Consider the following 25,218-nt stretch of genomic DNA (forward strand, 5'->3'; position numbering starts at 1 on the left):
AACAGATGCCCAGTATCCTTCACCTGGCTCCTAAATGACTGGCTGAACCTCCCCCTAACAGGGAGTTCATTCTAGTTAAGTTGCTTTTGATCATTCCCTAATCTTAAGGAAGGTATGTACGTATTTAATGCTATCTATTGGAGTAGGTAACTAGAGAGATATCCCCCTTCAGAACTGTGAAAACTCTTTTGCTTTTGCAGGAGAAATTTGAGATTCACACAGGGCATGTAATAATCTGCAGTGAGGGTTGGTTCTGAAAATGCTGTTGGTGGTGGTGGTTTTCACACCAAATAGCTAGCCATATAAGGTCAAGTTCTTTCACATGGCATGTAGTTTTTCATAAATCATGTAAATAGCTTACTCATGTTAGTTAGGAAAGTACATTGAGTTATTCATTCATTTTTGGACATTGTGATAGGTAGTATGTATTTCAATTTTAACTTCTGTACTTTGAATTGTATTTTGTAAACATTAGGGCAATATGTTTTTGAAAGGATACTTTGTGGATCCTTTTGTTAGGTGGGTCTGGGAGAATAAACATTTACATTCCTTGGGCAAAAGAAATATTCCACAATAACAGTGGAGAATCTTATTATTTATTGAAATCAACATTCATCGATGTTATTATTATAAAGTCCTTCCCTTTTTTTCAAAATAACAATATTTTTTCTTATCACCTGTTAAGGGTACACTCTGTATTGTAATATTTTTCTTTTATTATTATTATTATTATTATACTTTAAGTTTTAGGGTAAATGTGCACAATGTGCCGGTTTGTTACATATGCATACATATGCCATGTGGGTGTGCTGCACCCACTAATTCCTCATTCAGCATTAGGAATATCTCCTAATGCTATCCCTCTCCCCTCCCCGAACCCCACAACAGTCCCCGAAGTGTGATGTTCCCCTTCCTGTGTCCGTGTGTTCTCATTGTTCAATTCCCACCTATGAGTGAGAACATGCGGTGTTTGGTTTTTGTCCTTGCGATAGTTTACTGAGAATGATGATTTCCAGTTTCATCCATGTCCCTACAAAGGACATGAACTCATCATATTTTATGGCTGCATAGTATTCCCTGGTGTATATGTGCCACATTTTCTTAATCCAGTCTATCGTTGTTGGACATTTGGGTTGGTTCCAAGTCTTTGCTATTGTGAATAGTGCCGCAATAAACATACGTGTGCATGTGTCTTTATAGCAGAATGATTTATAGTCCTTTGGGTATATACCCAGTAATGGGATGGCTGGGTCAAATGGTATTTCTAGTTCTAGATCCCTGAGGAATCACCACACTGACTTCCACAATGGTTGAACTTGTTTACAGTCCCACCAACAGTGTAAAAGTGTTCCTATTTCTCCACATCCTCTCCAGCACCTGTTGTTTCCTGACTTTTTAATGATGGCCATTCTAACTGGTGTGAGATGGTATCTCATTGTGGTTTTGATTTGCATTTCTCTGATGGCCAGTGATGATGAGCATTTTTTCATGTGTTTTTTGGCTGCATAAATGTTTTCTTTTGAGAAGTGTCTGTTCATGTCCTTTGCCCACTTTTTGATGGGGTTGTTTGTTTTTCTCTTGTAAATTTGTTTGAGTTCATTGTAGATTCTGGATATTAGCCCTTTGTCAAATTAGTAGGTTGTGAAAATTTTCTCCCATTTTGTAGGTTGCCTGTTTACTCTGATGGTAATTTCTTTTGCTGTGCAGAAGCTCTTTAGTTTAATTAGATCCCATTTGTCAATTTTGGCTTTTGTTGCCATTGCTTTTGGTGTTTTAGACATGAAATCCTTGCCCATGCCTATGTCCTGAATGGTAATTCCTAGGTTTTCTTCCAGGGTTTTTATGGTTTTAGGTCTAACATGTAAGTCTTTAATCCATCTTGAATTAATTTTTGTATAAGGTGTAAGGAAGGGATCCAGTTTCAGCTTTCTGCATATGGCTAGCCAGTTTTCCCAGCACCATTTATTAAATAGGGAATCCTTTCCCCATTGCTTGTTTCTGTCAGGTTTGTCAAAAATCAGATGGTTGTAGATATGCGGCGTTATTTCCGAGGGCTCTGTTCTGTTCCATTGATCTATATCTCTGTTTTGATACCAGTACCATGTTGTTTTGGTTACTGTAGCCTTGTAGTATAGTTTGAAGTCAGGTAGTGTGATGTCTCCAGCTTTGTTCTTTTGGCTTAGGATTGACTTGGCAATGTGGTCTCTTTTTTGGTTCCACATGAACTTTAAAGTAGTTTTTTCCAATTCTGTGAAAAAAGTGATTGGTAGCTTGATGAGGATGGCATTGAATCTATAAATTACCTTGGGCAGTATGGCCATTTTCACGATATTGATTCTTCCTACCCATGAGCATGGAATGTTCTTCCATTTGTTTGTATCCTCTTTTATTTCATTGAGCAGTGGTTTGTAGTTCTCCTTGAAGAGGTCCTTCGTGTCCCTTGTAAGTTGAATTCCTAGGTAGTATTTTATTCTCTTTGAAGCAATTATGAATGGTAGTTCACCATGATTTGGCTCTCTGTTTGTCTGTTATTGGTGTACAAGAATGCTTGTGATTTTTGCTCATTGATTTTGTATCCTGAGACTTTGCTGAAGTTGCTTATCAGCTTAAGGAGATTTTGGGCTGAGACAATGGGGTTTTCTAGATATACAATCATGTCATCTGCAAACAGGGACAATTTGACTTCCTCTTTTCCTAATTGAATGCCCTTTATTTCCTTCTCCTGCCTAATTGCCCTGGCCAGAACTTCCAACACTATGTTGAATAGGAGTGGTGAGAGAGGGCATCCCTGTCTTGTGCCAGTTTTCAAAGGGAATGCTTCCAGTTTTTGCCCATTCAGTATGATATTGGCTGTGGGTTTGTCATAGATAGCTCTTATTATTTTGAGATACGTCCCATCAATACCTAATTTATTGAGAGTTTTTAGCATGAAGGGTTGTTGAATTTTGTCAAAGGCCTTTTCTGCATCTATTGAGATAATCATGTGGTTTTTGTCTTTGGTTCTGTTTATATGCTGGATTACATTTATTGATTTGCGTATGTTGAACCAGCCTTGCATCCCAGGGATGCCCACTTGATCATGGTGTATAAGCTTTTTGATGTGCTGCTGCATTTGGTTTGCCAGTATTTTATTGAGGATTTTTGCATCAATGTTCATCAAGGATATTGGTCTGAAATTCTCTTTTTTTGTTGTGTCTCTGCCAGGTTTTGCTATCAGGATGATGCTGGCCTTATAAAATGAGTTAGGGAGGATTCCCTCTTCTTCTGTTGATTGGAATAGTTTCAGAAGGAATGGTCCCAGTTCCTCCTTGTACCTCTGGTCGAATTCTGATATGAATCCATCTGGTCCTGGACTTTTTTTGGTTGCTAAGCTATTGGTTACTGCCACAATTTCAGAGACTGTTATTGGTCTATTCAGAGATTCAACTTCTTCCTGGTTTACTCTTGGGAGGGTGTGTGTGTCGAGGAATGTATCCATTTCTTCTAGATTTTCTAGTTTATTTGCGTAGAGGTGTTTGTAGTATTCTCTGATGATAGTTTGTATTTCTGTGGGATTGGTGATGATATCTCCTTTATCATTTTTTATTGCGTCTATTTGATTCTTCTCTCTTTTCTTCTGTATTAGTCTTGCTAGAGGTCTATCAATTTTGTTGATCTTTTCAAAAAACCAGCTCCTGGATTCATTAATTTTTTGAAGGGGTTTTTGTGTCTCTATTTCCTTCAGTTCTGCTCTGATTTTAGTTATTTCTTGCCTTCTGCTAGCTTTGGAATGTGTTTGCTTTTGCTTTTCTAGATCTTTTAATTGTGATGTTAGGGTGTCAATTTTGGATCTTTCCTGCTTTCTCTTGTGGGCATTTAGTGCTATAAATTTCCCTCTACACACTGCTTTGAATGTGTCCCAGAGATTCTGGTATGTTGTGTCTTTGTTCTTGTTGGTTTCAAAGAACATCTTTATTTCTGCCTTCATTTCGTTTTGTACCCAGTAGTCATTCAGGAGCAAGTTGTTCAGTTTCCATGTACTTGAGTGGTTTTGAGTGAGTTTCCTAATCTTGAGCTCTAGTTTGAGTGCGCTGTGGTCTGAGAGACAGTTTGTTATCATTTCTATTCTTTTACATTTGCTGAGGAGTGCTTTACTTCCAACTATGTGGTCAATTTTGGAATAGGTGTGGTGTGGTGCTGAAAAAAATGTATATTCTGTTGATTTGGGGTGGAGAGTTCTGTAGATGTCTATTAGGTCCGTTTGGTGCAGAACTGAGTTATATTTCTGGGTATCCTTGTTAACTTTCTGTCTCGTTGATCTGTCTAATGTTGACAGTGGGGTGTCAAAGTCTCCCATTATTATTGTGTGGGAGTCTAAGTCTCTTTGTAGGTCACTCAAGACTTGCTTTATGAATCTGGGTACTCCTGTATTGGGTGCATATATATTTAGGATAGTTAGCTCTTCTTGATGAATTGATCCCTTTACCATTACATAATGGCCTTTTTTGTCTCTTTTGATCTTTGTTGGTTTAAAGTCTGTTTTATCAGAGACTAGGATTGCAACCCCTGCCTTTTTTTGTTTTCCATTTGCTTGGTAGATCTTCCTCCATCCTTTTATTTGGAGCCTATATGTGTCTCTGCACGTGAAATGGGTTTCCTGAATACAGCACACTGATGGGTCTTGACTCTTTATCCAATCTGCCAGTCTGTATTTTTTAATGGGAGCATTTAGTCCATTTACATTTCAGGTTAATATTGTTATGTGTGTATTTGATCCTGTCATTATGATGTTAGCTGGTTATTTTGCTCGTTAGCTGATGCAGTTTCTTCCTAGCCTAGATGGTCTTTACAATTTGGCATGATTTTGCAGTGGCTGGTGCCAGTTGTTCCTTTCCATGTTTAGTGCTTCCTTCAGGAGCTCTTTTAGGGCAGGCCTGGTGGTGACAAAATCTCTCAGCATTTGCTTGCCTGTAAAGTATTTTATTTCTCCTTCACTTATGAAGCTTAGTTTGGCTGGATATGAAATTTTGGGTTGAAAATTCTTTCCTTTAAGAATGTTGAATATTGGCTGCCACTCTCTTCTGGCTTGTAGAGTTTCTGCTGAGAGATCTGCTGTTTGTCTGATGGGCTTCCCTTTGTGGGTAACCTGACCTTTCTCTCCGGCTGCTTGTAACATTTTTTCCTTCATTTCAACTTTGGTGAATCTGACAATTATGTGTCTTGGAGTTGCTCTTCTCCAGGAGTATCTTTGTGGCATTCTCTGTATTTCCTGAATCTGAATGTTGTCCTGCCGTGCTAGATTGGGGAAGTTCTCCTGGATAATATCCTGAAGAATGTTTTCCAACTTGGTTCCATTCTCCCTGTCACTTTCAGGTACACCAATCAGATGTAGATTTGGTCTTTTCATGTAGTCCCATATTTCTTGGAGGCTTTGTTCATTTCTTTTTATTCTTTTTTCTCTAAACTTCCCTTCTCACTTCAATTCATTTATTTCGTCTTCCATCACTGATACCCTTTCTTCCAGTTGATTGCTTCGGCTACTGAGGCTTCGGCATTCATTGCGTAGCTCTCGTGCTTTGGTTTTCATCTCCATCGTGTTTTTCAAGGGACATTTTCAAAGAACAAAAATATCAAAGGACAGTTTTTAAAGAATTGATATAATAATTAATGATAATATTTTTAAATTTACTCCTGAATATCTCTTCATAAAGTTATGAAGTCCCTTTTATGTCCTGAGCACTACAAGCTGACCATACCAGCTATTTCTTCTCCAAGTAGCTCTGGTTAGCAAGTTGCTTAAAGCAAGGATTACAAATTTAGGTTGCCTGTGCCAGGACAGCTCTTAGTTACTCATATGTGGTTAATCTGCTGTTGCACAGCTGACCTTCAGTACTGGTGAGCAGTCACCCCTTCCTAACTGTAGGATTCAGTGTGAACTTGAGGCTCTTTTTGAGTTTAAGGCGGAATTCTCTGATGAGTCAGACCACAAAATCCCAGGAGAGCAGCTAGAAGGAGAGGCATATGAACCTTAGAATAACATTCATCTCATCCATTACAAGATGAGCATGAATGTTGCCTGACAATTAGCAATTTCTGTTACATACACTCTATTTTCACAGACAAGAAAACTGAATCCTAGAGAAGTTACATGATTCATTTTAACATTCACAACTATTTAAAGGCTCATTGGAGCCAAAAGGCACACTTTTCTTTCTACTGTTCAATACATATTTGTTTTGCAAACCTTCCACAAACCAGGCATCAGGAAGGGAACAAAGGTGAGCTTTTAAGAGATTTTGCAGTTTGTTGGAGCAGCATGCAGGAGCCACATGGCAAGGATTGCCGTGTTGTGCTGCTGTGGCTCTTCCTCCTCCATGGCTTGCTTTCTTTGATCTAAGTTCAGATTGTTACTTAGACATAGAACACCTTCACTTCCCATCCTATTCTGGTTACTGAGGGACTGCATATTACCCCCAAAATGTGCCACCCTTTATTTTCACAGGAGGCAGTAGTGACCTGGGTTTGAGGGGCATAAGCTTTGTTTGCCTTTTAAGGAATGATGATGAGTTTACCTGAAGACTAAATGCTAATTCTGCCCATCTTATAACTAAGGATGCCTTTCAAATAGCAGAAACACATGAAGTGTGGACTAATTGATTCAGTTTGGAGCACAATCTGAATTTTAAAATGGAAAGAAACCAAGATTACAATAGAGTAAAGAGAGTAAGGGCTAGATAAAAGGGTTGCGTAGCCCTTTGCAGCTGTTGAGTTCATTTTCTTTGATCTAATTCCTAATCTTGGCTTCATTTTAGAACACTACACTTGTTTTTCTTTCTCCTCTTATTCCTCTTCTAATTTACATTTTCCTCCATATATTTGAATCCCTGGAAGCCTCCTTAAATCTTTCTGCAACAAGGCAAATGTACATGAATCAATCAATCAAAGATTAGTCAACAATTGTGTTCATTTCCTCATCTTCTCCTCTCTCTGGGCTCACTGCTCTGGCTTCTGTCTTCTCTGTTCTCTTGTCATGAATCTGTCTTAAGCCACCAAACTCTTCCTAATGGCTTTGTTCATTTCTTTCCTTGCCAGCTCAGCCTAAGGCTCTGGTAATCATCTCTGCATCTTCAAGCTCTGTCCTCCCAGTTTGGATGGTAACACCTGGTTCTCTTCTCATCTTTTCAACTGCTTGTTTGGGCCTCCTTTTTCTAGTTCCTCTCTCTAATTCCATTTGGTAATTATGGCATGATACCCAGATTCAGTTCCTGGCATTTATGGCTTCTGTCTCAAAGAGATCCCATTTTCTGTCAGAGCCCCTTGAGGACAATGATCACATATATTTTTTTAATATCACAGAGGGCATTCCACATAATTGGAGCTCAACACCACTGACTTAACTTAAAAACATGACTTCTAGTAGTGGTTATCTATAGTGTCCTCCTAGAGGGTTTTGAGGACTAGCTATGGAATATATAGTTATATTCAGGGAAGTCTATAGTCTCATAAACTCATGAAATTAAAATGAATATAACTATATTGAGAGAATAGATGTTGATGGAACCTTTCAGAAATACAGATTGTGCTCCAAAATATGCATAATCATTAGTCAAAATATATTTAATCATTGCCTATAACAGGCATAGTGTGGAGTTGGACATTAGATGTTGTAAGAGGTAGAAAAAGTGTCCGGCACAGTTCCTGTTCTCCAAGTACTTACAATCTACTATCAAAGACAATACTTACACACTGTAGTTCAAGGGAGAAAGTAGCAAGTGTTGTTACAGAGGCATAGATGCCATTCCATGCATCCTACATGTTTTCTCTCTACATTTAGACAAAGGAATTATTTCTTCCAGTTAGGAATATCTTGAAAGAGTCTGGGAAAAGGTAAGATTTGAAACTGGCTATAAGGATAGTAGATTTTTCCACTTTTGCTAATTAATTTATTTTACTCGTTATAAAGAAACAAATATATGTAGACAATACCAATAAGAGAAAAGGAGCGAAGAAAAACCTAATAAATATCACCACACAGAGATAATTTCTAGTGACAGCTTTTCTTCTGTGTATATTGATGTGGTTGTTTTGCAAATTTGGCATCATACACTGCATAATGTTTATAACCTGCTTTTCTCATTTAACAGTTTACCACGAACGTCTCCCCATATCTGCTTGTCACTTGACGCATGATATATTTTTACTGGGTGACGACTGCAAGGGGAAAAAATGCCTGAACCTAAGCTGTAGGATTTGCGAGAACAAAGGACCTGGAGAAAGTATTGGCAGTGACAGGAGACCCACACTCAGTGAGGCTTGTTCCTGCTGAGTGCACAATCCCAACTTGGTAATTTCTCTTCTTGGCATCAGATGATGCTGGCTACACTTCAGGAACACATCAAAGCATGAAATCTTTCCATTCTGATGAATAACCTGGTGTATGAAATCAGCCCGAGTGCAACTGAGATGCTTAGGGAAACAAAAGGTCATCAAGAAATCCCATTTCTCCACCTAATGGAGAGAGCTGTGGTCACTGCTGGGAGTGTTTCTGCCTTTTGATTCCTTGCCAACTGGAGTGAACGTGGCATGTGGCCTGATGTAGTTTTATTTGGAAAAGCGCTGCCAATTAGATGGCAAAAGCCTGCAATTTTCTGAATGTTTATAATCTAAGTGGGTGTGCTCAGGGTGCAGTCCAGTGGGCAGCTTAATATTCCACTTGAAAATGCACCAACGAAGGGCAAACATGCACAATCTGGTTGTTTTTCTCTAAAACAGAATAATTTTTCAAATGCCTAACGTTTATGTCCTATTTCATGATTGTGAAGGGCAATTCAGGATGTCTGACCTTTAAAACAAGGAGTTAGTATTTGCCATCATGACAGTACTCGGGAGAAATACTGGTGGACTAAAGTTCATAATAATGTTCCCATGATTTTTGGATCTACTTATGCCTAATGGAGGCTATTAGCATCTTGAAAGTAAATGTCCTCTGGTTTGGTTTGAGATATGCCATGAGCTCTACCCTTGATTCTATCATTCATCTACTTACACTCATACACACACACACACACACACACACAGAGAGAGAGAGAGAGAGAGAAACAGGCAGAGAGAGTGAGAGAGAGAGAGAGACAGAGAGAAGGATTTATTAAGAGTTTATTATTATATGCCAGAGACAAAGCAAAATTCCACTTGAGACAAATATCAGGCCCATTCAAATCTGCCTTATTCAAAGCCAGATTACCACGAAGGGCACAGAAAAACAAACTTCTCACGTTGTCACTCATTTGTGGGAGCTAAAAATGAAAACAGTTGAACTCATGGAGACAGAGAGTTACTAGAGTAACTAGGATGGTTACTAGAGTCTGGAAAGGGTAGTGTGGAGGGAGAGAGGAAGTGGGCATGGTTAATGGGTACAAAAAATAGTTAGAAGAATGAATAAGACTTAGTATTTTCCAGCACCACAGTGTGACTGTAGTCAATAATAATTTAGTGGTACATTTTAAAATAATTAAAAGAATATAATTGGATTATTTGTAACACAAGGGATAAATGCTTGAGGTGATGGATACCCCGTGTACCCTGATGTGATTATTATATATTATATGCCTGTATCAAAATATTTCATATACCCTATAAATATATACACCTATTACATGCCCACAAAAATTAAAAACAAAATTTTTTTAAAAATCTGCCTTATTCATGAGAGAAAGCCGGGAGGATGCAGCACTAAGCCAAGCCTACCCCAGCTACAGGAAGAACATTGCACAAAGGGTCAAGAGAGATGGACTGAACCAAACAGGGCAGGTGGTGTGTTCATAGAAGAGATTTGGTGTGACCCTGTTCTGAGAGCTTATAATGCCAGGATTGGATGTTACCACAATGAAAGTGGCCTTGATAAGATCCCTTTGATTTATACAGCACAGATTTCAAAGGCATAGATAATCTAAGCCACAGCCACATGCCGTATTCTTTTATGGCAATTAAGAGAGAGAATGGTTTATCTTATGTCCCTCATATGGAGTTCACCAAGCAGATGCTCCAGTGAATTCCTTGTGCATCGCATTCTCTGCCCCACTGCCTCCAGTCACCACCTGAACCTGTGTGCCTGGGAGCCCTAAACCTAGTCCCCTGGGGAGAAAACCCCTTCCTCCACAGAAGCACCATGTTGGGTACAAGGCAGGACCGTTTTCCTTCACTGCCCTGTTCTTTCTTCTACACGCTCTACCAACATAAGGCCTTAGGACTGTGTTACAGGCAAGCTAGAGAAAACGGCGTGATAGGAGAAAAAAGCTAGAACTCGACATAAATATGGACTCTATTCCGGTTCAAGAAAGCAAAATTTCACAGGATAATGTGGTTTCTGACCTTACTTCATTGTCCTCTGCCTCTAATCACCTTTTGAAAGAACAACTCCAGGTTCTAACCACTGCTGGATATCATCTAACCACGCCTTGGGAGGCTCCACCCCTTTCCCACAGCGTTTGCTTCATCCAGGAGATGGGTCCTCCCACTCAGCCATACAGGCATGTGTTACTCAGTTCATAATTACATACTTTGGGGCTCCAGCAGGACAGTGAGTGGGGGTAGATTTGCCAGATTTAGTAAATAAAAATACAGGACACCCAGTTAAACTTGAATTTCAGACAAACAATGAATAATTCTTAGCATAAGTATGTCCCATGCAATATTTGGGATGCACTTGTACTTAAAAATTATTTGTTGCTTATCCAAAATTCAAATCTAACTGGGTATCTTGTATCTGGAAATGATAAGTGTAGCTTTCAGCACCTCCAGACACCACAGAACAGTTCAGAGTGGGTAGGGTACTTCAGGATCTCTCTTAGTAGGGGATAAGATTGCTCCTACTGTCAAGTGGGTAACCTCTTTTTCCCCCTCCCTCCCTCAAAGATGGTATTGTATGATCTTCTAACCCATATATAGAAGAAGGGAAATAATGTACAAATGTTAAACAAAATTATGGGAGGCCATTGTTCTGGACTGAGCTCCTGTACTGGGCCCTAACAGACCAAAGCAAAATGCAGCCACTCATGCTAAATGCAACGTAGTCAAACTGAAACTTTAAGGAAGCAGATAGATCCCAACACAGGCAAGTTGTTTATTTTTCTCCTGAAAACAGATAATTTCATAATAAAGTTTCCTCTACTCTAACCCTTACAAAAAAGTAACCAGAAGTAATCACTTTTTTTCTTTTGTTCTGTTTCCTTATTCCTGCTTTACAAAACCCACTGTTTTATTTCCCAATGATATTTGAGACCAAACAAGTCCACTTATGATGGAGATGATGCCTAAAGTTTTGGTCAACCTCAAAATTGAGAGGTTGACCAAAAGGGGGGAATTATTCAATCAAGTTTATAGCCTAGGGCTGCTCCCTTACATATTTTTAGTGGATATGTAAACAGACTGGATACGTAACCTAACTGGATATATAAATAGACTGTAACCTACTCTTGTGTCAATCCCAGCGTTTTGGCCAATCACAGGTAGCCAACTGTTCAAATTGTGTTCAAATAAAGCAAAGGCTGAACTGTAAACAATCCAGCTGTTTCTGCCCATCACTTCTGATTTCTGTAAGTCACTTTCCTTTCTCTGTCCATAAATCCTCTCCCACCAAAAGATAGTGCTGGAGTCTCTCTGAGCCTATTCTGGTTCTGGGAGCTGCCCATGAAACATTCTTTGCTCAGTTAAACTTTGTGAAATTTAATTTGTCCTTTAACACAAACTGTCCCAAAATGTGACCATTCTACCTCACCTGCAGTAGAGTCAGCACTGCCCACTATTTCTTCCCAGAAGTGTTGGTTCCTTTGTTCCCTCTATCCTGCCTCCCGCTCTTAGTTATTTCCCATTGTGCACTTCAGACCTGCAATGAACCAAATGTTTGTGTTCCCTCAAGACTCCTATGTTGAAATCCTAACCCTCAATGTCGTGGTAGTAGGAGGTAAGGCCTTTAGGAGGTGATTAGGTCATGAGGGTGCAGCCCTCATGAATGGGATTAGTGCCCTCATTTAAGAGGCCCCAGGGAGCTCTCTCTTTCCACCAGGCAAGGATACAACAAAGAGTTGGCAGTCTGCAACCTGGAAGAGGGTCTTCACCCAACCAGACCATGCTGGGACCCTCATGTTGAACTTCCAGTCTCCAAATGTCTGAGAAATAAATGTCCGTTGCTTATAAGCCACCCAGTCTATGCTACTTTGTTACAGCAGCCCAAGTGGACTAAGACAAGGCCAATTGGGTGCGCCATGTGTTCTGACCAACTCCTTCCTCCCTAGGGTTTGTGAGAAGAGGGTGAATTGTGTTTTTTCAGGTCCACATGTTTGTAAGTGAACACTCATAGTGGTCAGGAGGCCAGACTCTGAAGTGTGAATTGTGTAAATTCACGTGTGCAAATTGTGGCTTTGATATTGTCACATAAAAATTATAGAATGCCATTGTTTTGGACTAAACTCCTGCAGGAGGCCCCAACAGACAAGACTAAAAATAAAAATGGAGTCACCCATGATGAAATTCCACATCGTCAAACAGAAAGTAAGTTGTTATCTAATGCTATGAGGAGAAATAACAGCCAGTTTCTCAAACAGGCCAGTTTAAAATCTTCAGTCTGCATGACAGTGATATTCTCTGTGCTTTAATCCTTACACATTTTAGGTGGCCTAAAGTAACCTGGTATTAACTAATCAGTTATTTTTCTATTGTTCTGTCTTCCTCTTCCCCACTGGCAAGCAAAGTAGCTTTGAAAGAACTGATACACTCTTTGCTTTTTACTTCCATTTTCTTTAGCCCTGATGTCAACCCCATTAGCCCAGTTCATTGGAAGGAGCACTTATTCTATGTGGTGGAATGAAATGTTGCCTGATTCTAGAATTGCAAGTAAAGCCAATTGAGATATTTACACTACATTTGTTGTAATTTTGTCTTTTGACAACATTAACTAGCCTCATGAACTTGGACAAATTATTGAACCTGTCCCTGCATTCGTTTCCTCATCTGAAAAAGGAGGTGGAGGGTAGACCATATTACCTACCTCCTAGGGATGTTGTGAAGACTAAAAGACATAATACTCATTAAACATTCAGGTGTTCCTAGCATTCAGTAAGCACTTGATCAATATTAACCTTTATTATCATTTTAAAAGTTTTTATTTTTACTGAATTGGGAAGGCTCTAGAACAAATTTAAGAATGAATTACAGAATCTTTAGGCCATCCTGGTTGCTCTCAAAATTTAGCTTACTGTTCAGAAACTCTTCTATCTTCTCTTCCTACCATTCAACAGATGACTAGTGACCAGAAATTAGAAATGAAGTCCTTATGCTGAATCAAAATTCAAATTAATTTCCATTTTCGTTTTCTTGCCAAATACTGCGGCTGGAGGGGTGAGCAGACGTGGCAGGATTTGAGAGCTGTGATGAAGGGGAGGGAGTGTGGCAGGAAACAGGAACTAAAGGAAAAATCACAGAGAAAAGGAGCAGGATCAGCAGGTTTCCTGTGCCTCCCAAGAGTGCATGATGTCACCATCATGCCCAGAGGAGGGCTGCAGATCAACACCTGAGAGTAGTGGTATCAGAAAAGGGGTCGCTGCCCTTTTGATTGTTAGGATTGGAGGTATTATTTAAACATTGGCTGTAACATCTACTCCAAAGTTTGGCCAAATGACGTAAACCATCAAATCTTACACCTTCATTTTCTATGGGGAATTTTACTAAATGTTTTTCCTGTGCCCTCATGTCTGGACACACCTCTGTTTTGAGTCAAGAAAATGATCTCTCGACTATGACTAACAGGCCCCAAAACATTATATTAAAACTCAGTCAAGGTATCACATATTATTCCACAAGCCACAATGGATCCAGGGCCTTTCTGGGCTGTTTCATCCCAGACAATCCAAGGGGAATTTGAGTCAGTTACCAGGTTGCAGGCCTAAACAGATTTTTAATGCTTACCAGCATCTGCAAACAACCAAGTGGTTCATAAGAGACTTACTAAAGGTTTTGTGTTTTATCCAAAATGCAAAACAAAACATGTACATGATAAATTTTTAATAAAGCCTGGCACAGTAGTTATAACATTGCTTCCAAAGGAGACTTCTTGGGTTCAGATCCTGGCTCTACCACTTGTTATCTGTGTGACCTTGGTCAAGTTACCTGATGTTGCTGTGCTGGTTTCTTCATCTGTCAAATGGGAATGATATTAACTACCTGCCAGGGTTACACAGGAGTAAAGAAGTTAATTGTTGTAAAGCCCTTAGAACTGTACTTGGCTTATAGTAACCCCTCAATTAATGCATGCTACGATTATAAATGTTAATTTTAAAGTGTCTGGTCAACTGCCTATTTAAGATTTATATTTAAATGCTCAAGAAATAATATCACTTTATGCATCTTTTTAATTGAAAAATTAATAGATGATTAAATACAACAGTGGGTCTATTTTTTAATATATATAGACATACTATAAAGAAACAATGTTTTAAAATATGGGCTTGGTAAAAGTACTTTTTCAAGGTGAAAATACCATGAGATTTTCTCTTCTGTCTCATGAGGAAGAGGAAGTTGATTCTCAGGGATGCTTGAATCTAGAAAGGTCTGGTAGGTCTAGTAGGTTGCTCTCTGTGGCTCATTGAATGCTCTACCAAGTTAGCATCAAATCTCATTGAATGCTTTTCAGCTGTGGGCATGGATAGCCCAGGCCTACTCACTTACATCAAAGCTTTATCTGTCTGCATTCTGCGTTTTCATCCTTTTCTTTAAAACCAGATATCTTTATATCAAACAGTCCTCTCCTCTTTCCAGTCTAGTCTCTAACCCATGATTTCAATTACTATCTGTGGAATGATCATGTATTTATAGCCCCAGCCCAGGCTTTCCAAGCTTCAGACCATCTTCAACTTAATATGTCCTTTCGGATGCCCCAAAGAAACCTATCTAAACTGAACTAAGACTGAGCTCATCATCTTTCCTGCCAAACTTCATATTCTTCCAGGGTTTGCTATTTCATTGAATGGCACCACCATCCCACATTGTCCAAGCCCTAAACTTCAGTTCAACCTTAATACCCCCTTCTCTCTCACTCTTTATCCAGCACTTCACCTAGTCTAATTGGTTTTACCTCTTAAATTGCTATGGACTCATCGACTTCTGCATCCACCTATTCCAATCCTCACCATCAGCACTCAAGTTCAAACTACTCCCATCACTCAATTCAACCACTGCCTTTTAGCCAGGCTTGCAGCCTCCACTCTGGACCACCCTCCAGTCCATTCACCACACTGAAGTCAGAGTAATCTTTTCAAATCTAATTAAGTCATCACCTTCCATCCCTCAACCCCGCTTAAAAAACTCAAATACTTTTCATTGTTTTTAGAATAAAGATAACTTCTTAATTCTGCCTATGAGAATCTGCAAGGTCTAGCCCCTCCCTTCCTTTCCTATTTCACTTTGCAATCCTGTTTTGCTCAGTCTCTCGTCTTCTGCCTCTCAAGCGTTCTTTCTGTTTCTTAACTTTTTCATGCTCCCCCTTGCCATGAGGTCTTTGCCCATGTTGCCTTAAATGGTCTTCTCTCCCTTCTTGGCCTGGTCACTGCTGACTTCTCAACTCAAGCAACCCTTATGCAGTGAAGCCTTTCTTAACCTCGCTGATGTGATCAACTTCTTCTAGTCTAGGATCTCATAACACTGAGTACTTCTTATTAATGCCTTCGTTCAACTAATATTTACGGAGCACCTGTGTCAGATGCTGTTCTAGGTACTCAGGAAACATTGTTGAACAGAACAAAGTCTCTCCTCTCATGAAGCTGACATTCTACAATGGGAAACAGGCAATAAACAAACAAATAAATATAACTGTCAGAGGGTGATAAGTACTTAAAAGTAAATAAGCAGGAACAAAGATGAGGGAGTTTAGATTTGCAATTTTTCATTTGTTTCTGTGGTTAGTGGATTATATTTTTGTTCCCCACTAGACTGTAGGCTCCAAGACAGCTAGATTTGCTCATTATTTATCTTCAACTTCTAGCACAGTACCTATCTCATAATAGATGCTCAATAAAAATGATTAACTCATTTTCATTCAAAAAACAATAATTTGCACAGAATGGAACATAAAACTATTGAAAATTGAGAAAGAAAAGAAATTTTTTATTTAAGGAATGTGGGCCCCTTTAAATGATCAGGCCCAGAGGGGCAATGAAATGTGACAGCAGTCACATCTCACTCGTCACCCTGGAGCTAAGTAATCTGCCTGCTATATGGGCTCTAGACTGAGCGTCGCCACCGAGTAGCCATAAATTAACCTAACAATGTTATATGCTGGACATCATAATTCACACCCTGTAGTTCAACAATGTATAGCCAATCAGGAGTCAATGTTATTTCTGTAAGCCAATGAGAATTCCTAAAAAACAAGTTTTGTAATCAACCCTTCTCCTGATTTGTCCTTTTTTCTTTGAAAACTTGAGTCTCTCCTTTGTTCTTTGAAGCAATTCCCAGTGTTTCCCACGGTAAGTCATCAACCTTGGCCCAAATCAACTCTATATTAATTTTGCCTCCGTGTCTTTCTTTAAATTGGCAATAGTCTTTTGTAAATAGATGTCAATGACTTTTTTAAAGTGGTATTTGAAAATAAATCAGGTGTTCAGTCTCACTTCAAAGCAATTTAACTTTTAAATCGCTATGTTTTAAGGTAAAACAGAGATCGTCTTGGAAAATCTCAGACACTGAACACTTTAAGTTCCTTTCATTCTTAGATAAAAATCCTAACAACATCTTGCACTTTTTAAAATTTTTATGCTGGTAAATGATTTTCATGCTGAAAGTCAAAGAAGCAATTAAATTAGTGAATTCTGGTGTGATCGAATAAGCCAGTTAAAACATGGACCTGCTTCATAAGTAAGTTTGCACTTTTTGGAAAGAACATAACTGCCCCCAAAGGATGGACATGGGTCCAAAGCCATGCTTTAGCTTGAACTTTTTAGCTATTTCCAAGAAGCAAAAAGAGCTATGGTTCTCAGATATTTATTTTTCTTCTCTATAGAGACAAGTCAGCATTTTGAAGACAGAGAGTTCTTCTGCTAAGCATTTCTGGGTAAAGGAAAGCGCCACTCTGGTATTTCTGCTCTATTTTTTAATTATAAATGACAGCTGAAAAACTAAAATATGATAATGACAACAGGATGGTGGAAAAAAACATGAATGCAGACAGTTTTTTTTTTTTTTAAGCGACCTTTAATTTTAAAAGCACTAAATCTATCTGCAGTAACTCTTCTAAATTGTTTTGTGAATTTGCCCTATAGCCTTCGGACGTTCTGTTTTGGCTTTCACATTGTCTAAACAAACTCTTGAAAAAGAATGATTTTTGTACAAATTTCCCTAGAAAATGAAGAAAGAGAAGCTCCAACACAGCAGAAAATTGTGCTGAAAGAGGAATTCTAGTTGGGTGGATGAGGGTGGGTGCAGGGCGAGGACACACAAATTCATGGCCATTAGGTAAGAAATGCAAAATAAGCAAAAACGCAATGAGTTTGCTTTGGAAAGTTTTCCAAGAACAAATCATTCCTGGCCAGGCAGTGGGGCCTGGTTGAATCATAGAGCTCTACTGACATCTAGTGTAGAAAGGCATAATGATCATCTACGAAATGAAATAGCCTACTGTCTTTTATTACATGTCCTAAAAAGTCAACTATGTATGTATCGTTATCGGTCAAGGGAAACCATAGCAACTAAGTCCTTTAACAAAGGGCTTTCTTTTTTTTTTTTTTTTTTTTGAGACAGAGTCTCGCTCTGTCGCCCAGACAAAGGGCTTTCTTATGTAACATCTTCCTTCATTCTCTCTACAGTAACCCTGCAAGCAAAGCAGAAACATTATTATCAATCTCATTTCACAGAGGGAAGAACAGAGGCTTGGCGAAAGGGGTTTAGTGACTTTCCCAAGATGACATGCCCACTGAGGGCAGAATCAGGACAAAAACAAGTCTTCTTTGATCTCAGACCTTGATTCCCTGCAAATCTCTCCTCTCCAGCCACAGTTCTGCCTTCCCAGCTTCAGAGGACGCTGAAAGACTCCTCCAAAGGTAAATGTGGACATCCTCCTCATTTGGGAGAAGGGAAGGAGAAAGGGACATGGTCTTAGCTTAACCCCACAGAAATTAGAGTTGAATGTCTCTCTGGATTTATGCTACACTGGCCTATGAAACCACAAATTAGGAATATCAAGTTCCCTAGCAAAAATGGTAGTTGGAAGTAATACAAAAGGGAAGAGCTTCAACTAGGAAAGCATTGCAGAGTCCCTGATGTCCTTTTCCTTCTTTTTTGAACAAATAAAAAAACACCCACAACCCCCCCCCCCACACACACACACACAAGTCTACATACAGGGAGATAGATGGATGGAAAGATAGATAGATGATAGATGATAGATATAGATAGATAGATGATAGATAGATGATAGATAGATGATAGATGATGATGATAGATAGATGATAGATAGATAGATAGATAGATAGATAGATAGATAGATAGATGATAGATAGATTTTAGAAAACAAACATCCAAAAGGGTGTCTTAGGATTTTCTCCTTAGTATATTTTATGCTGGTAGCAGATAACAAGCATCTGATTTTAAGTTTTTCCATTTAACAGCAAAAACTGAAAACAAACAGAAAGCAGGAGTTCAAATAAATCTAAACAAATAGTGAATAAATTACAAGAAGAATAACTGCAGGGAGACAGCATCTTGGGGGATTTGTTTGTTTGTGTTTTAGAGATGAGGCTTGCTATATTGCCCAGGCTGGCGTCAAACTCCTGGGTTCAAGCAATTCTCCCACCTCAGCCTCTTGACTAGCTGGGCCATGCCACCACGCCCAGCGAAAAAGCCATTTTTGCATTTAAGGAGTGAAGATAACTTTATGGGAGAGGATGTTTGTTTTCATTTGGGTTTCAAAGGATTTATTTAGGGATAACTGCAGTTCCAATTCAGATTTCTGACCAGACCAAATGACTCAAGGGATCCTCCCACTTCAGACTCCTAAGTAGCTAGGACTACAGGTGTCTGCCACCACGCCTGGCTAATTTCTAATTTCCTTTTGTAGAGACAGGGTCTTCTCATGTTGCTCAGGCTGGTCTTGAACTCCTGGGCTCAAATGATGCTCCCACCTTGGCCTCCCAAATGTTGTGATTATAGGTGTGAGTCGCCACACCTAGTCTACTTTCATATATTTTAAAAAATATAATCTCAGCTCCTTTAACTAAAGCTTAAAAAGCAAGCAGGCCAGGTGCGGTAGCTCACGCCTGTAATCCCAGCACTTTGGGATGCTAAGGCGGGAGGATCACAAGGTCAGGAGTTCTAGACCAGCCTGGCCAACACAGTGAAACCCCCTCTCTACTACAAATACAAAAAATAGCTGGGCATGGTGGTTGGCTCCCAGTTACCCGGGAGGCTGAGGCAGGAGAATCGCTTGAACCCGGGAGACAGAGGTTGCAGTGAGCCAAGATTGCGCCACTACACTCCAGCCTGGGGAACAGAGCTAGACTCTGTCTCAGAAAAAAAGCAAGCAAAGAGAACAGACATTTGCTCTTCCTTGACCAGTAGTCAGCCTTCAACATTCTGAAGAAAAATAAATTTTTTAATAGCTCATTAAAAAATCTGATCATTTCATGTTGAGTTGGTTAGAAAAAATGTTCAAAAGAACACTCCAGAAAATTTAAAATGAGATTGCGATGGAAGGTGCTTAGAACTTATGATATTTCCAGGCATTCACTTTTAATATTTGACCCGTAAAGACATGTTTTCATTGGAATGCTAAAAGCAAAAAAAAAAAAAAGGGCTTTAATGCAGGGAAAGTGATGATTTGCTGAAACAGTATAATTATTTGCTCAACTAGAATATTATAATTTACTTAAAATCCCAGAAAATTATAATTTACTTAAACTCCCATCCAGCTCAGGATTTCATTTTCATATCTATTTCGTAGCCTTTGACATGGAAAATGAACATATTAGAAGTTGCTGAGAGATTGATTAGGGCATCTTTATCTGAGTAGTAAACAACTGGAATCTGTCATCTACAAATGTTGTCTATGCTTAACATTTGTGTTTTGTGCCAATAGAAGTCCTAGCATAATAAGCAAAGGAATAGTTTGGCAATTGCTGCATTAGTCTCATCAATGTAGAAGCCAACTCAGCTCATTCTGGCTTAAACAGCCACCTGGTTTGGTTGCTGTCTACATTGACGGAATTAACCTAATAATGTACTTTCCCTCAAAGTGTATCAAAACCTAGCACAAAACCTAGAAACAGAAACGAGAAAGAAGTTATGACTATCTGGCATGAGTTGTTGGTCTCGAGAAACAAATGAGAATGGAAATGCGCAAGAAATTGCACATAATAAGAGTTGTGAGTTTAAGTGTTCACAGAAGCCAAGTAGATGACAAGGAAGAGTGATGATGTCTGAATGATAAGCAGGGGCCATAAAGAATGTGGCAAACTGGGCAGCACATGCCCTGTTCCAAGAGGCATCATCTACTACTCACTTCCAGCAAATTATGTGAGGCAAGAATGTGGGGAGAAGTCAGGAATCTGGAGTTTTGATTGACATCTCTCAACTTTTAAAATATTGGCTATTAATTCAACTTTCTAAGAAGTCCCAAAGGGCCAAATCAAGAATGGCTGTAGGCTGCATTCAACTCACACCAGTTTGTGATATCTGACAGATAACATCTGGGCTGCATCAGCTCTGCATTTTCTCAGTGCATATGTATCGCATGTATGTGCTTATGTCTATGGGTGTGTACACACATGGATTTACACATCTTAGATCCATCTGCATATATGAAGATGAGTCAAACTGAAAAATTAAAACAACAACAACAAAAATCAGTCTGCTTGATTGATCCCCTAGAACTATGTGACAGATATTGCTGGGACCCTGAAGCTTTGGTGAGGCCAACAGTGTCATCTTCTGCCAGATTCTGTCTCCTCCTTATCCTTCTTGAGCAATGTCTCCCCCAGCCATTCTCCACCTTCACTGTGCTTTTGCATCCAAAAGGCAGTATCTGCAGCCCCTCTTTGGAGAATTGCTTTAGACCAACTGGAGCCAATTTGCTGACAGGTGCAAAAAGCCAAAGGTACATCCTCCTGGGGGCAGACAACTCTTAACTAATGACTTGCAGGCATGAAAGTATGAAAGCTTAGCTCTCCTACTTTGGAATGGGGTGACTTTGAGGTATAACTTACACATCGTAGCTCCACTGCAGGATTAGGCCGACACTCCCTTCTGCAAGACTTTGTCACCATTGCTTCCTTACTTGGCTTCTTCCTCTTTTCTTTTCTGGGCTCCCCTCTCCTATACTGGTCCCATCCTCACCCCTTTATTAAAATGCACCTTTATTAAGGAGGATTTCCTTAATAAATCATTTGCACACAATTCTTTGTCTCAGAAGCCTGTTGAATCCAACCTGAGACCACTAGTCTCCTCAGTGTCTCAATTTTCTCTACCTTAATATGAAGATGATAATATAACCTACCACACAGGGTTGTTGTGATGATTAAGTGAGTTAGCCTGCATAAAGGGCTTATAATAATTCCTGACAATCACTACATAAATGTTGGCTAAAGTTATTATCTCATGATATTAGTTGATACAAATCAAAATAAAATCATCATGTTTTTCAGCTGAGTTCTATTTTCTTATGAAAGTACATGTTGATTTAAACTTTGGAGATGTATATGTATGAGAGCTCAATGTATCATTTTGTTCTCCAAGATTATTCACACATGACATGCCTGTAGGATGAAGCAGAACCCCAATAACAAACCCAAACTAAATGCTGGTGTGTTCATTGGTGGCAAAACCATTAGACCATGGCAAGGGACATCTCAGACACCTCTGACATCCTCACGAAGCATCACGATCGATTCAGCTGCTACCCATCTGTCAAATGCACAGGCCATAGTGAGCCCAGCTCTCATGGCCAATTTGTTGCTTCCATATTGACACAGCCTAAGTTTCCTGTCTTTCCTGCAGAAATAGGCATCTCTTTCCAAATTTCTCTATTGTTGTCAACAGTACCATCATCTTTCTAATCCCTCAAGATTATAAATTTAGAAGTTTCTTTCCAGCTTCTTCCCCCTAAACCAATCTATCATCATGTTTTTGCCTATTGTTTTTCTCACAAGGCCCAGCAAATGTTTTCCTTTCTAAAGCTGCCACTGTAATATAAGCCCTAATACTTCATGCTTGAGGACTCCCACTGCTAATTTGTTCTTGTACTTTCTTGTCTCTTCTGTCTTTAAATCACTGTTGCTATAGCTGGTAGAATATTCTTTAATGCTTTCCACCTTTCTATAGCCAAAGAGCATGTGTTACCTACTCCAATTATTTAACAAGCAAGTACAGAGTACTGACTATGTTCCAGGTATTGTTCCAGGTGCTTTACAAATATTAACAACCCTTGGAGTCATGCAGTATTATTGCCCCAGTTTTATAAATGAGGAAACAGAGATAAATAATTTGCCCAAAGTTATAAGTGTCAGGGCCAGGACTCAAAGCCACAGCAGTCTGGCTCCCGGGTCTGTGCACATAGTGACAACAAAGCAACACTACCATTGCCTCTCAATGTTTGCTGTCACCATCATCAATCTTTGTCACTGCTCTCATCCCAAACCCTCACCTCCAAGTTCTCCCATTCCTGAGTTTCTGGGAGTAATTCTGTAGGCAGAGTAGGGCAAGAAACATTCTGTGAATGGTAAGACAATGGCTTGCTTGAAAATTTTAAACCAGGAAATCATGAGAGATAACACTAGCGGGGAGGTAAGTAACCTGTTTGTGAGGAATCAGGCTACAATAACAGGCTGACCTGCTCATGACACTCAAACCGGTGAACATATCTATAATTGCTCTCAAAATGTTAATAATCTCAGTTTTCACAGCCTTCCACTTTGAGATATGTTCTAAAAGAACTGGCCAGTCCCTGTTTCATGGTTGCATTAAGTTCTTTCCCCATAGACCAAAAACCAATCTCAGAAAAGAGTACATGTGTAACTCTCTTATACACTTGTGAGTTCCTTAAACCTCCAAGATTCTTCATCGTTGGTGGGGGCAGAGGCCGGTTCTCTTTGTTTGAGAATAAGTTTGAGTGCATATTTCTAACGCCATTTCTTCGGTATTTTCCCAGGATGCCTATAGGGACTTTATGCACATAGGACTCTGATGGCCTGCCTAATGTCCCAGAGACCCCAGGAGTGAAATGTGTGCACTAGGATACACTTATGAAACCACTGTACTTGAATATCTATTTTTTAATTTTAAAGACTTTTATAATTACAAGTAATTTTTCAATTATCACCATGGTGATGTGTATTTCATATTCAGAAGTTCTGCCCAAATTCTTATTGACCTTCAAACAAACTGTAAATTTGGCCATGATTATAGATCTCTAGTAATTTGCCACTCCTTGCCAGAATAGCTTAAATGAGCGTTAACATCTTCTTTTGGAGCACATTAATATTTGCTGGATATTTTAACCAAAATAGAATTACTAGGCGTGGTTTTAGTAAACAATTACTGGGTAAAGTGCCAAAAGCAGACAATAATATAAAATGTTCCGAAAGCTTTGCTACGTAACTATTAAGCTGGAGAAAATAAATGAAAGAGTCTCCAAAAATGTGTTGTTCAGTCACCATCTGGAATGGCTTAGTATGGTAAAATACAAAAACAATACCGTATAATATATTTTATTGTATTTCTTCAAAGTAACTCAATTATAGAATCACATAGTCAGAGCACATTGTGATTATTTGGTTAGGGTGAACATAAGCTTTTAAATTATTCTTTTCATTTTGGGCCCAAAGGGGGGTGACAGAGAGTAGTTGGACATTAACTTTTAAAAATCTTTTCCCTTGAGATAATATAACAACTTTTATTCCATTGTAACTCAAATTTAATATCAATATGGCTTTCCCAATTAGATCAACCAATGTGTAACAGATTCATTGGCAGCAGATGAGTTGGTGACATGAGACTAAAGCATGAAGGACAAAGAAGTTACTTAAAATCAATTTATTTTGGCCAAAATTTTTACGAGGTTTAAATATTTTTTATGATAATGTCTCAAAATTCAAAGCATGGTGGTAGAGATTTTGGTCATCTTATGTACGGTTCTGTTTCTGGCTGGAATCTTAACTCTAACAGGCAGATATGATCCACCTCGCCCCAGGTATTTATATAAAATAATTTCTGGAGAGGATCTTCAACAGAAGATAAGTTAAGAATGCCCACATCCATTTTAAAGCATCAACACTATACAAAGTCTGCCATACATTAATTTCGACATCAGTAGTCATTATTCATTTAAGCATTAATTTTTACACCAAATCTCATTTTAAAGGGATGTAATACAACATTATTACCATGTAAATAAATGTAGAAAAAGTACTAAAAGGAAATTAAGGTTAGGAAAATATTTGAAATCTGGTGCAAGGTTAGTACATTAAAATATAATTCAGTTGCTGGAAATAGGTAACAAAATTGGCTCTAAGCTTCCTAGCAGCCAAAGCAAACAAAAATACCTTGATATATATCACTCACAGAATCCGTAAGCCTAAAAATAGACCTATTTTTCAGTGGAAATTCAGTCTTTCTTGCTCTTAAGACCTGAAAGAAATTTCTCCTGTAATTCCTTTTAAGAGGAAGCTAGGTCAAAGTCGGCTTTGTCTTTTTTTTTTTTTTTTAAGATTGAATTGGTAATTTTATTTATTTTTTATTATTATTATACTTTAAGTTTTAGGGTACATGTGCACAATGTGCAGGTTTGTTACATATGTATCCATGTGCCATGTTGGTGTGCTGCACCCATTAACTCGTCATTTAGCATTAGGTATATCTCCTAATGCTGTCCCTCCCCCCTCCCCCCACCCCACAACAGTCCCCAGAGTGTGATGTTCCCCTTCCTGTGTCCATGTGTTCTCATTGTTCAATTCCCACCTATGAGTGAGAACATGTGGTGTTTGGGTTTTTGTCCTTGTGATAGTTTACTGAGAATGATGGTTTCCAGCTTCATCCATGTCCCTACAAAGGACATGAACTCATCATTTTTTATGGCTGCATAGTATTCCATGGTGTATATGTGCCACATTTTCTTAATCCAGTCTATCATTGTTGGACATTTGGGTTGGTTCCAAGTCTTTGCTATTGTGAATAGTGCTGCAATAAACATACGTGTGCATGTGTCTT

The sequence above is a fragment of the Nomascus leucogenys genome, chromosome 9, assembly GCF_006542625.1.
Source record: "Nomascus leucogenys isolate Asia chromosome 9, Asia_NLE_v1, whole genome shotgun sequence".
NCBI classification, from domain to species: domain Eukaryota; kingdom Metazoa; phylum Chordata; class Mammalia; order Primates; family Hylobatidae; genus Nomascus; species Nomascus leucogenys.